The sequence below is a fragment of the Aythya marila genome, assembly GCF_965140915.1.
Source record: "Aythya marila genome assembly, chromosome: 28".
Lineage (NCBI taxonomy): Eukaryota > Metazoa > Chordata > Aves > Anseriformes > Anatidae > Aythya > Aythya marila.
This window is the reverse complement of record NC_139069.1, coordinates 911985-922180: the sequence shown is the minus strand read 5'-3', so window position 1 is coordinate 922180 and position 10196 is coordinate 911985.

Here is a 10196-nt window from a genome sequence, read left to right as displayed (position 1 = left end):
CAAAGTTGAAAGGCCAAAGCCCAGCTGGAGATCCATCTGTCTATTACTGTCAAAGACAATAAACACGGCTTATAGAAATACTTTAAATAAAAGAGGAATAAGGAGAATCATCATCCTTCATTGGACATGGGGGAAATCTGTTAATGATCTCGAGATAAGGTAAAGGCTGAGGTACTTAATGCCTTCTTTGCCTCAGACTCTAGCAGCAAGACCAGTTGTTCCCCTGGATATTTCTTCTTCCTTGTAGCCAGTGCCAACCATCCATGGTGCACTTTGTGGAAGTTTTTTCTTTCCTGCTCTTTCCTACTACCAAAGTAAACTCCATCAGGGAGGAAACCACTCCTGAAGTAGGCATCCCAACAGGCTCCTTGCGGCCTCTCAGCCAACCAGACACAACTCACCTCAGCAGCAACTTCCAAGCCAGGGGCCTGCTGCTTGCCTTGCAGCTTCTTGGCTACACACAGCCAAGCCTTGTGCCTGCTGCTGCCCACTCATGGACTCAAGCAGAAGGGACAGGACAACCCATGTTGGGGCCTTCTTTCTGTCTGCGTCCCCCTGGGTTTGGAGGCAGAGAGGATCCCCCAGTCAGCATGCCAAGCAGTGCCTTCTGCTGGCCTAGCAGGGCCACTGCCAGATGTCAGCCCAAAAGTGCAGCTCCCAGGGAGAAGTCAAGGCTGACCTGCCACCTCCAGACACAAGTGACCTCACAGTCCCTTTGCATGACAAGTTCCTGCTGCTGCCCTATCAAGTGCAGAGACAGAAGTGACCTCACAGTCACTGCCACAGTCACATTCCTCCTGCAGAGACAGGAGATCCTGAGGTAGGGTTCATAGGATTCCCACCCATCTCCTACTTGTGGCCCATAAGCTGATCAGACCCATGACCCCTCACATTCATCTTTGAATGCCAAGCAACTGCACAGCAGCCTCACAGTTCTTCTCCTGCAACAAGGGGCCAAGCACCTGAAGTTAAGGTTGTGGACAGGGGCTGAAGGTGATGAGGTTAATGCACAGGAACAGGGGCTTTGGCTGTTAGGTGTTCATGTATGGCATTAGGGAACAAGGCTCACCTTTCTGAGTTAGAGTTTAGGCAAAATTTTAGTGGAAGACTTTTGTGTGCTGCCTGGGGTGTCAAGCCTGTGGTTAAATTATTGGCAAGCTTTGCAATTTACGATTTTGTTCAGGTCTGCCTAGAAGTCCAGGGTTAAAGAGAGACTTTTAATGCTAGCGTTAAGGACAGGGATCAGGGTGAGCAATAGAGGAAAGTTAAGGGAAAGAGGCTATGGGCTGAGTTTTGACTTCAAGGGAATCTTTGAGTTCAGACATTGGAGTAGTGGATTCCCGTCAGGGTGTGGAGCAGCACTTAGATTTGTGACTTAAGGTTACTGATTGAAAGTGGGGAAGGGCCGCATGTGATTGTTTTAGGTCAAGGTTACAGCAGCATTAGCATAACCTGAACCAATTTACATCTACAAAATCCTTCATTTCTGCTGTCCAAGCCCCTATTCCCTCCCCCAGATCTCACATCTCTCCCATCCAGCCTTCTCCTGACCTCCCCGTATCAGACATCCCATTGGGATCAGCTTTCTGATGGCTTTCATGATCTCAGAGTATCCATCACACCTCTGTTGGCTGCTCTATTTCAGAGAAAAGCACCACTTAATATACGATGGTAAAGGACACAAAAGTCCATCAGAGCACCCTGCACAATGTGCCCAGCAGCTCTGCACTGCCACAAAAATGCGGTTCCTGCCTACAAGTTTTCTTTCCAGAATGGCTCCTTTGTCTCCAGGGTAACTTTTCCCAGACACTCACTTCCCCAGGCCACACCACCCTTGCCCACAGGCCCCATGTGTCTCTCCAACCCTCCCCTCTCCTCCTGCAGTAGTGGCACCTCACCGCAGCAGGTTGGTGCATCTCCAGGCTCAGGGGTGTTTCCTGAGGGCCTGCCCCGTGTGGGGAGTGGTGGGGAGGAAGAGAGCAAGGTCATCTCCTGGGGCATGGCTGAGCACAGCCCAGCCATCCTGCACCGTGGGCAGGCCCCTGCTCCCAGGCTGAGGCACACATGCAAGGTGGACACTTCTCCATCAGACCAGATTCACGCAGGACCCTTCAACCCTGTCCCAGTCCCAAGAGTTGGCTACTTCTCCACCCACAGACATACCCTCCTTTCCATTTGGGGACTCAGGCAGGACTTTAAGGATCTGCTAAAGCCGTGAATTTCCTTGTTTCTCACAGCCTTCTCACAATTCTTTCTCCTGGCCCTCCTCACTGCCCAGCACTGCCTCTCAGGTGGCACTCAGTGACCCTTCAGAAGGGCCTTTGGGCTTCCTCAATTGTCCTGGTGCTTATTAGCACCTTCCTGGCTCCTTCCAGAGCTCAGAGGGAGTCTTCTTGTCCATCAGTGGCCCTGTACTGGCTCTGGCTGGGACAGAGTTACTCTCAGCAAAGCAGCCCCTTGTGGTACAGTGTTTTGGTTGTGTGACCAGTGATGGTCACCCACAGTTGTGGCTGCTGTTTTTGAGCATTTCTTGCACAGCATCAGGGCCTTCTGTGGCTCACAATTTGTGAGTTTTACTTGTTTTTTTTATTCTGAACCCAGTTCCTCTAGAAGAAGAGAAAGCAGGTGGATGATAGGTATTTATCTGCTGGATGCATGGAGCAAGGAGGTGTCGGTGGTGCCAGGAGATGGAGGTCCGTGAAGCTGCAGGAGCCCTGCTCTCTTGCCTGGCAGATCCCCAGCACAGGGTGCCTGTGCCCCACAGGGCCAGCCCCGCTCCTCAGGCCAGCACAAGAGGCCTGGCCCAGCCACAGAGCAGCCTGCCCCGAGCAGGGGCCTGCACAAAGAGCTTTCCCTTTGCCCTTTCCCCATCAGTGCAGGCCCAGCAATGCTGCCCTGCTCTTCCCCAGGGCCATCCCTGCTCCCAGGGAGCCTTGCCCAGGGCAGTGTGTGCTGGCCAGGTCAGCCATTGCTGCTTCCCTCCCTGTGCTCCCTGCAGGGCCCCAAGCTGGCGGTGCTGCTGTGAGAGCCAGGGGCTGTGGTGCCCTGGGACCCCCGGGGATCTCCTCCGTACCCGTGCTGCTCAGGCTGGGCAGCAGACCTACGTCCATGGGGATCTCTGCTGCTGAGCCCCTTTCCATCTGCCCTGATGGCTCAGCAGCACAGGGCAGTGCTGGGCAGGGACATGGGGTGTCTCTGAGGACACAAAGGGCAGGCTAGTGCTGTACCAGACCTGGCCCACAGCACTTCAAAATGTATATCCGCAAATACTCTGCAGTCTTATGGGCCTTTGCCTGCTGGCTCTTCACCATCTCTTGTGGCCTTTCAGAGCCCTCCTTTAGCCCATGGACTTCTCAGATTCACCTTTTCCTTTACCATACCCTTCTTTGCATGGACACACATTTTATGAGGTTCTAATCACTACCCACTGAGCACATTGTCCCTGCAGATCCCCTGACATCTCCTGGAAGCTCCAGATTCCTCTCCAGGCTGCAATCTGCCATCTGCCCCACTGCCGGGGGTGCAGTCCCATGCAGATAAATTTAAGATCAGTTGTCATCTCCTTAGGCAAGTTCTGCCATAACTGAAGCTCTTGGTCCTGCCCCTGGTTCCTCAGGAACCACTTTCAGCCTGTGTCCTTCACTCTATGATGAACACCCAGAATAGAGAAGAGAAGGGAGCAACCCCTTGGCTGTGTTCCTGATAGCACATTTGGAAGAGGTGTCCAGGCTTCTGGGTTTGCCCTGAACAGCCCCTCTTGTTACTGTGGTGCTAGCAGGGAGGCAGCTGTGACCCAGGGTTGCACAGTGCCTGCTGCTGCCTGCAGCCACAGGGATGCCACTGCAGAGAGAACAGGACTGTCACCAAGGTATATGAGGTTAACCATCTAAGAGGTTATCCAAATGTAAGAGCACAAGAGAACAATGAGGAAGCCAAAAGAGAGCAGCAGGGAAAAGGCCACGTCCTGCTGCTGGTCATGGTCATGGCTCCAGGGAAGCAGCAGCCCTGACCCAAAGGCAGCAGACAGGCAGAGCCCAGTGGGCAGTGAGGGGCAGCCCCGAGGGCCACCAGGGCTGCTCCTGCATGTGGCAGCTGGGCTCTTGGCCCTGAGCCCCTCCTGCATGCTGGGGCTTCTTCCCCAGCTCCAGAGGGGATGGGAAGAGATGGCAGCTGAGGCCAGTGAACTTCTAATGGAATTATTATTGGGTTTATCTACACAGGGAGTCATCTTCAATAGGAAAATAATTGATTCTAGAGGGGGTTAAAAATAATATTATTTAATTCAAAAGTGAAATACTTAGAGAAAATAATAACACAGACATTTATTAACAGAAGACACGATATTATTTTATTTCTGAGAAAAACTGGGATTTCTAATATTAGGCATAGTATTATAGGTGAATTTGCTGAAGATGTGTGTATTCAAGTAGAGTCCTGATGGAATCCCTTAGTTCCCATTTCCTCATACTGTAGATGAGTGGGTTCGCTGCCGGAGGTACTATTGAGTACAGAAGTGACACCACCAGGTCCAGGGACGGCGACGAGGTGGAGGGAGGCTTCAGGTAGGCAAACATGGCAGTGCTGACCATCAGGGAGATGACGGCTAGGTGCGGGAGGCATGTGGAGAACGCTTTGTGCTGGTCCTGCTCAGAGGGCATCCTCAGCACTGCCCTGAATACCAGCACATAAGATACCACTATGAAGACAAAACAACCAAAGGCCAAAAAAATACTAAACACAAGTGCCCCAACTTCCCTGAGGTAGGCATCTGAACAGGACAGCTTGAGGATCTGGGGGATTTCACAGAACTGGTCCACAGCATTGCGTTGGCAGAGGGGAAGGGAAAATGTAATGGTCGTGTGTAGGACAGCATTGAGAAAGCCACTGCCCCAGGCAGCTGCTGCCATCTGGGCACAAGCTCTGCTGCTCAGGAGGCTCCCATAGTGCAGGGGCTTGCAGATGGCAATGTAGCGGTCATAGGCCATGATAGTTAGAACTGAATACTCTGAACCAAAGAAGAAGACAAAAAAGAGAACTTGAGCAGCACAGCCTTGATAGGAGATGGCCCTGGTGTCCCAGAGGGCATTGGCCATGGCTTTGGGCAGAGTGGTGGAGATGTAGCCCACGTCGAGGAGGGCGAGGTTGAGGAGGAAGAAGTACATGGGGGTGTGGAGGCGGTGGTGGCAGGCTACGGCGCTGAGGATGAGGCCGTTGCCCAGGAGGGCAGCCAGGTAGATGCCCAGGAAGAGCGCGAAGAGCATGAGCTGCAGCTCGCACGTGTCTGCGAATGCCAGCAGGAGGAAATCGCTCACTGAGCTGATATTGGGCATTTGGTGGTTCTGGTCATGAGGTCCTGCACAAGGAACAGAAAAACACTGAAATAAAATAAAATAAAATAAAATAAAATAAAATAAAATAAAATAAAATAAAATAAAATAAAATAAAATAAAATAAAATAAAATAAAATAAAATAAAATAAAATAAAATAAAATAAAATAAATTTGAAATGACCGTTTGATCCTGAGAAATTCTAAATGAATCTTAGTAGACAACTGGACATCCATGGTCTCTCTTTGGTCTTCTGTGGAAAACTCAGGGTGAAAAGTGAAAAAAAAAATCTTCCTGTGGCTGTAGCTGTACCCATGAGCTTGGCTTCTTTTGGGAAATTGTCCCCCTCCAGCAACACAAACCTAAACTGAGTAAAGTGAAAAGAGCTGCCCAGTCAATAGAGCAGGGAAAAATCCTACTTCCTGTGCTGTAGATGCAGAAGACAAAAAGAATTGCATTGTGCCTGACACTACTCTGGGATGTGTCACCCAGGTCAGGCAACTTTACCTTAGTGCTGACAAGTCCATCACTAAACTACGCTCCCAAGCTCTGCATCTACACCTTGGCTCTCCAGTCGATGACCCAGCTCATGGATGGCAATCAGGGAGTCTCGGTTAGCACGACGCTGCCTCAGGTGCGCCACCATGGTAGCCATTGGCACCTGCTGTTCTTCACCCCTCAGCAAACCCCCAACAGAAGGGTTCTGTGGAAGGCCAAGCAAGGTAGACAACTGGTTCATGTCCTTTTTCTCCAAGACAGCTCTGCCAAAGCCCCACCTTGGAACTTTGAAATTCCCTCTCCTAAAGCAGCCTATGTCGAGGACGCACGTAGCCTCCGGGCCAGTCCCAATGGGGTGCTTTGGCCATTCCTTCCCAGTTAGACTCACTTCAGCCTCCAGTACAGTTAACTTTTGGGATCCCCCTGTCACTCCAGATATACAGGTGGACCTCTTTCTAGCTTGATGGCATTAGGGTACACTGTGCACTGGTGTCTAGTAGAGCCTGATACATTTTGTGGGTCTGATGTGCCAGGCCATAATAATAATTATATCTGTGTCTATACTACTACTACTACTACTACTAATAATAATAATAATAATAAAAATAATAATGATGATGATGATGATGATGATGATGATGATGATGATGATGATGAAATATATAATAACAATTTATTGCTATTGTTGTTGTTATCATTATTTCCTTTGTGTCCTATTAATCTGCTTTTATATCAACTCATAAACTTTTACTTTTTTTTTTTTTTTCTCCCTCTTCTCTCCTGCAGTCCATTGGATGAATATCTGTACAGTTCTGAGCTGCCTGCTGGGTCAAACCACAGAAAGGCTTTTTGGTGCCTAGCATGGAGCACAAAGGTTGAGATGACAGAGCTGACCACAGCGTTTTAAAAGTAAATTGTTAAAAGCATTAGATCAGTTTACCAGTTGCTGATCACAGTATTGATATTTTTGATCTGGGGTCTGTGGTGCTTGTTTTCAGAATTGTGTTGTACAGCACATTACTAATTGTCATCCACTGCGTGCTCTTTATCAGTTCTGGGGGCTGGTTTAAGGTTACTGTTTTGCTGTATTGGATAATGCTGACTTATGACAGGATAAAATAATTGCTGCCTCCATATCTCAGGAACCATCTCTTCATCTCTTAGAAATTATTTAGAATTACACTCTTTTAAACTCTTTGCCTTTTCTCCTTGGGGAGTAAACCTATGCAGGGTGGGTGGAACTGGGATGGACAGTGGGGGATGCTTTTCACCACTTCTTCCCTCTCTCTTTCTCCTGCATATCTCCCTTCTCCTCCAGGACAGGCATATGGCCTGTCCAAAGCCACTCCAAACCCTGCAACAGGCCCTGCAGGCACTCCAGCTCCTGAGGTGGGCCCAAAGTTAAATTGACACTCGTGACAGGCCCTATAGCTACTCCCAAACCTGCGATAGGCACTGCAGCCACTTCAACTCATCCAGAAGGCCCTGCAGCCAGAACAACTCCAGTGATGGGCCCTGCAGCCACTCCAGCACCTGCAATGGGCCCCATGGCTGGGCCAGAGAACCAGCCTGTGCCAGTATCGGTTGCCTCTTTATGCAAGAGAAAACAATGGGTGTAAAAGTCAGTTTTTCTTTAGAAAGGAAAGAAACTCAGGCACCCAGACAAGAAAGGAGGAGGAAGTAGAAGAGGCAGGTTTCTGCTAAGTTGGTCCATCATGGAAGCAGGGTGACCAAGAAGAAGAGGTCATATAAGCATCAGAAACCATGTGATCCCTATCCCAGTGTAAGCTACGAGACATAGGAAAATATTTTAGCCATCATCTCGGTGAGCACATTGTCAGCTGGCTGCTCCAGTGCTGAGAGAAGGGGGCTAACAGTCTGGATTTAGAGGGCAGGGAAGCCAAGCAGCTGGGATCCTCCTGTAGGTGAGGGGTGATTGAGAAAGCCATTGGAAAAGGGCACAAGGAACTTAATCCTCTCAGGCCTGAAAGAAAGGTATCCCTTGAAGGAAGATCTTCTATGTCAACCAGGCAAGTGGACTACCATGCAGAGGGGTATCCTGTACCTGAGGGAATTACCCATGCTGAAGGCGATTTGTAGAAACCTAGAAACTAACAGCTGTCCAAAGATCCAGATAAAGTCAACTGCACATGACCCATGTGACAGAAGTTTGTACAGAGCACACCATAATCATATGCCAATTCGTTGGCAGTAATGACCAGGAAAGACCAAGAGGAACCCATGGTGGATGAATCGGCTAGCCAGCTATGGCATTACAAAGAAAGTCTCTCTTCTTCCCTACGAACCTGTGTCTCGTCAATGGAGAAACTATCTGAGTAGGTCCAAGAACTACAAGAGAATACATCTTCCTCCCCACCTGTAAGAACCAATACCTCAGCTCTCAGGTGTAAGTGTCCCTCTACTCAAGAAAGGTGATATAGTGGGTACATATCACGTGCAGCTCTGTGGTTTTAACTGTGTGACGACAGCAAAGCCATGAGAAAATGGGATGGAAAATCTACCTCCATCCTAGAGGCATGGATACATGAAGCGCAAGGAAAAACATTCACAAAAAGTGGTTCTTCTGAGAAAATTGCTGCTCCTGTTTCTAGTGGGAAGTCCTCCAAGCAGAGTAATGAATACTATGAGCGGGACTAGAGGGGTTCTACCTCCAACCGGGGGGAGGAAGGAGGCAACTGAGTGTATTGGACTTTGAGGATTACTTGCTTGGCACATCAGACCCACAGCAGGTGTTAGGTTTTAAAGGACACCAATGCACAGTGTAGTGTAATGCCATCGAGCTAAAAGGGCCAGAACCCAATTGTATTTCTGGAATGATGGGAGAATCCCAGTAGTTAACTGTATTGGAGGCTGATGTGAGTCTAATGGGAAAGAGTGGCAAAAGCAACCCCTTGAGACTGGCCCAGAAGCTCTGTGCATCCTTAGTATAGAGTCCTTCAGGAAAGGGTACTCCAAAGATCCAAAGGCTTACCTTTAAACAGTTGTCTACCTTGCCCACTCTCTCACAGGACCCTTCTGCTGTGGACGTGCTGATGGCCAATGAGCAGCAGGTGCCAATCGCTACCACAACAGTGCACCTGAGGCAGTATTACACTAACAGAGACTCCCTGATTCCCCTGCATGACCTGGTTCATTGACTGGAGAGCCAAGGAGTGATCAGCAAGGCTCTCTCACCCTTTAATAGTCCCATATGGACAGTGCAAAATTCTAATGGGGAGTGGAAGATCATGGTGGACTTCTGTGGACTGAATGAAGTCCCACCACCGCTGATTTTGACATAAAACAAAGCAAGGTCAAAGGACCTACACAGGAGATCCTGAGGCAGGCTGGCCAGGTTCAGGGGGACCCCTGCTTGGGGATGGGCTGTGTATTGGTCAGTGTGTGGTGAGCAATTGCACTGTCATCGCATGATTTAATAAACTACATTATCATCATTATCAGCAGCAGCAGCAGCAACATCTCTTCCTTTCCTTTCCAATCAAACAATCCTTATCTCAACACATGAGCATTTCAGGGGTGAGGATGAGCTATGTGGTGCTGAGCTGTCTGCCAGGATAAAGCACAACATGCTTGACAACCACAGTCCAACAGCACAAATCACACTTTCAAAAATCAGTCTCTGAAATCTACAGAGAGAAGCCTTCCTCTGAGACCAGGCCTGGCTCTGCAGGGGCAGTGTCTGTGTGCAGGGGTGCAGAGGAAAAGAGTCCCATCCCAGCAGCACGGCCAGGGAGCACCAGCGTTTGGGGCATGCAGAGCTGCTCTCTTGCCACTGCCGCCCTGTCCTGCTGAGCCCTGCTGGTGGGGTCAGGCCCGGCTGCTCCTCTCACTGGGTGCCAGTGGTGCTGTGGGGCTGTGCTGGGACTGCAGGCAGGGACAGGCAGTGGGCATGGCAGTGGCACAGCTGGCCTCCACTGCAGCACTTCCCTCCTAAGGGGGGATCTCCTCCAACGTGGCCTGACCAGAGCTCAAGTGCTCAATCTGGTGTGAGCAGGCAGAGGAGAGCTCTGCAGCCCCACGACACACAAAAGCCCCACCAAAGGAGCCTGGGGAGTGATTCCTTGCAGCCCTGGGGCAATGGCAGTGACCCCATGAGCTGGGTCTGCCTCCCAGCCTGCCCAGCACAGCCCTGCAGAGTGTCCCCATGCTCTGGGCACCACAGCCCCCTCGCTCTGCAGAGCAGCACTACCGGCTGGGGCTGGAGCTGGGAGGATGCTTCCCGTGAGTGTCTTGTAGGCTGGCTTCAGGCACATAACTTCTGGATGTGAGCGTGATCTTCACTGTGCACAAGGAGCTGAGAGACCGCCAACAGGCATGGGGCTGGAACATTGCCTGCAAGGTCCCTCCTG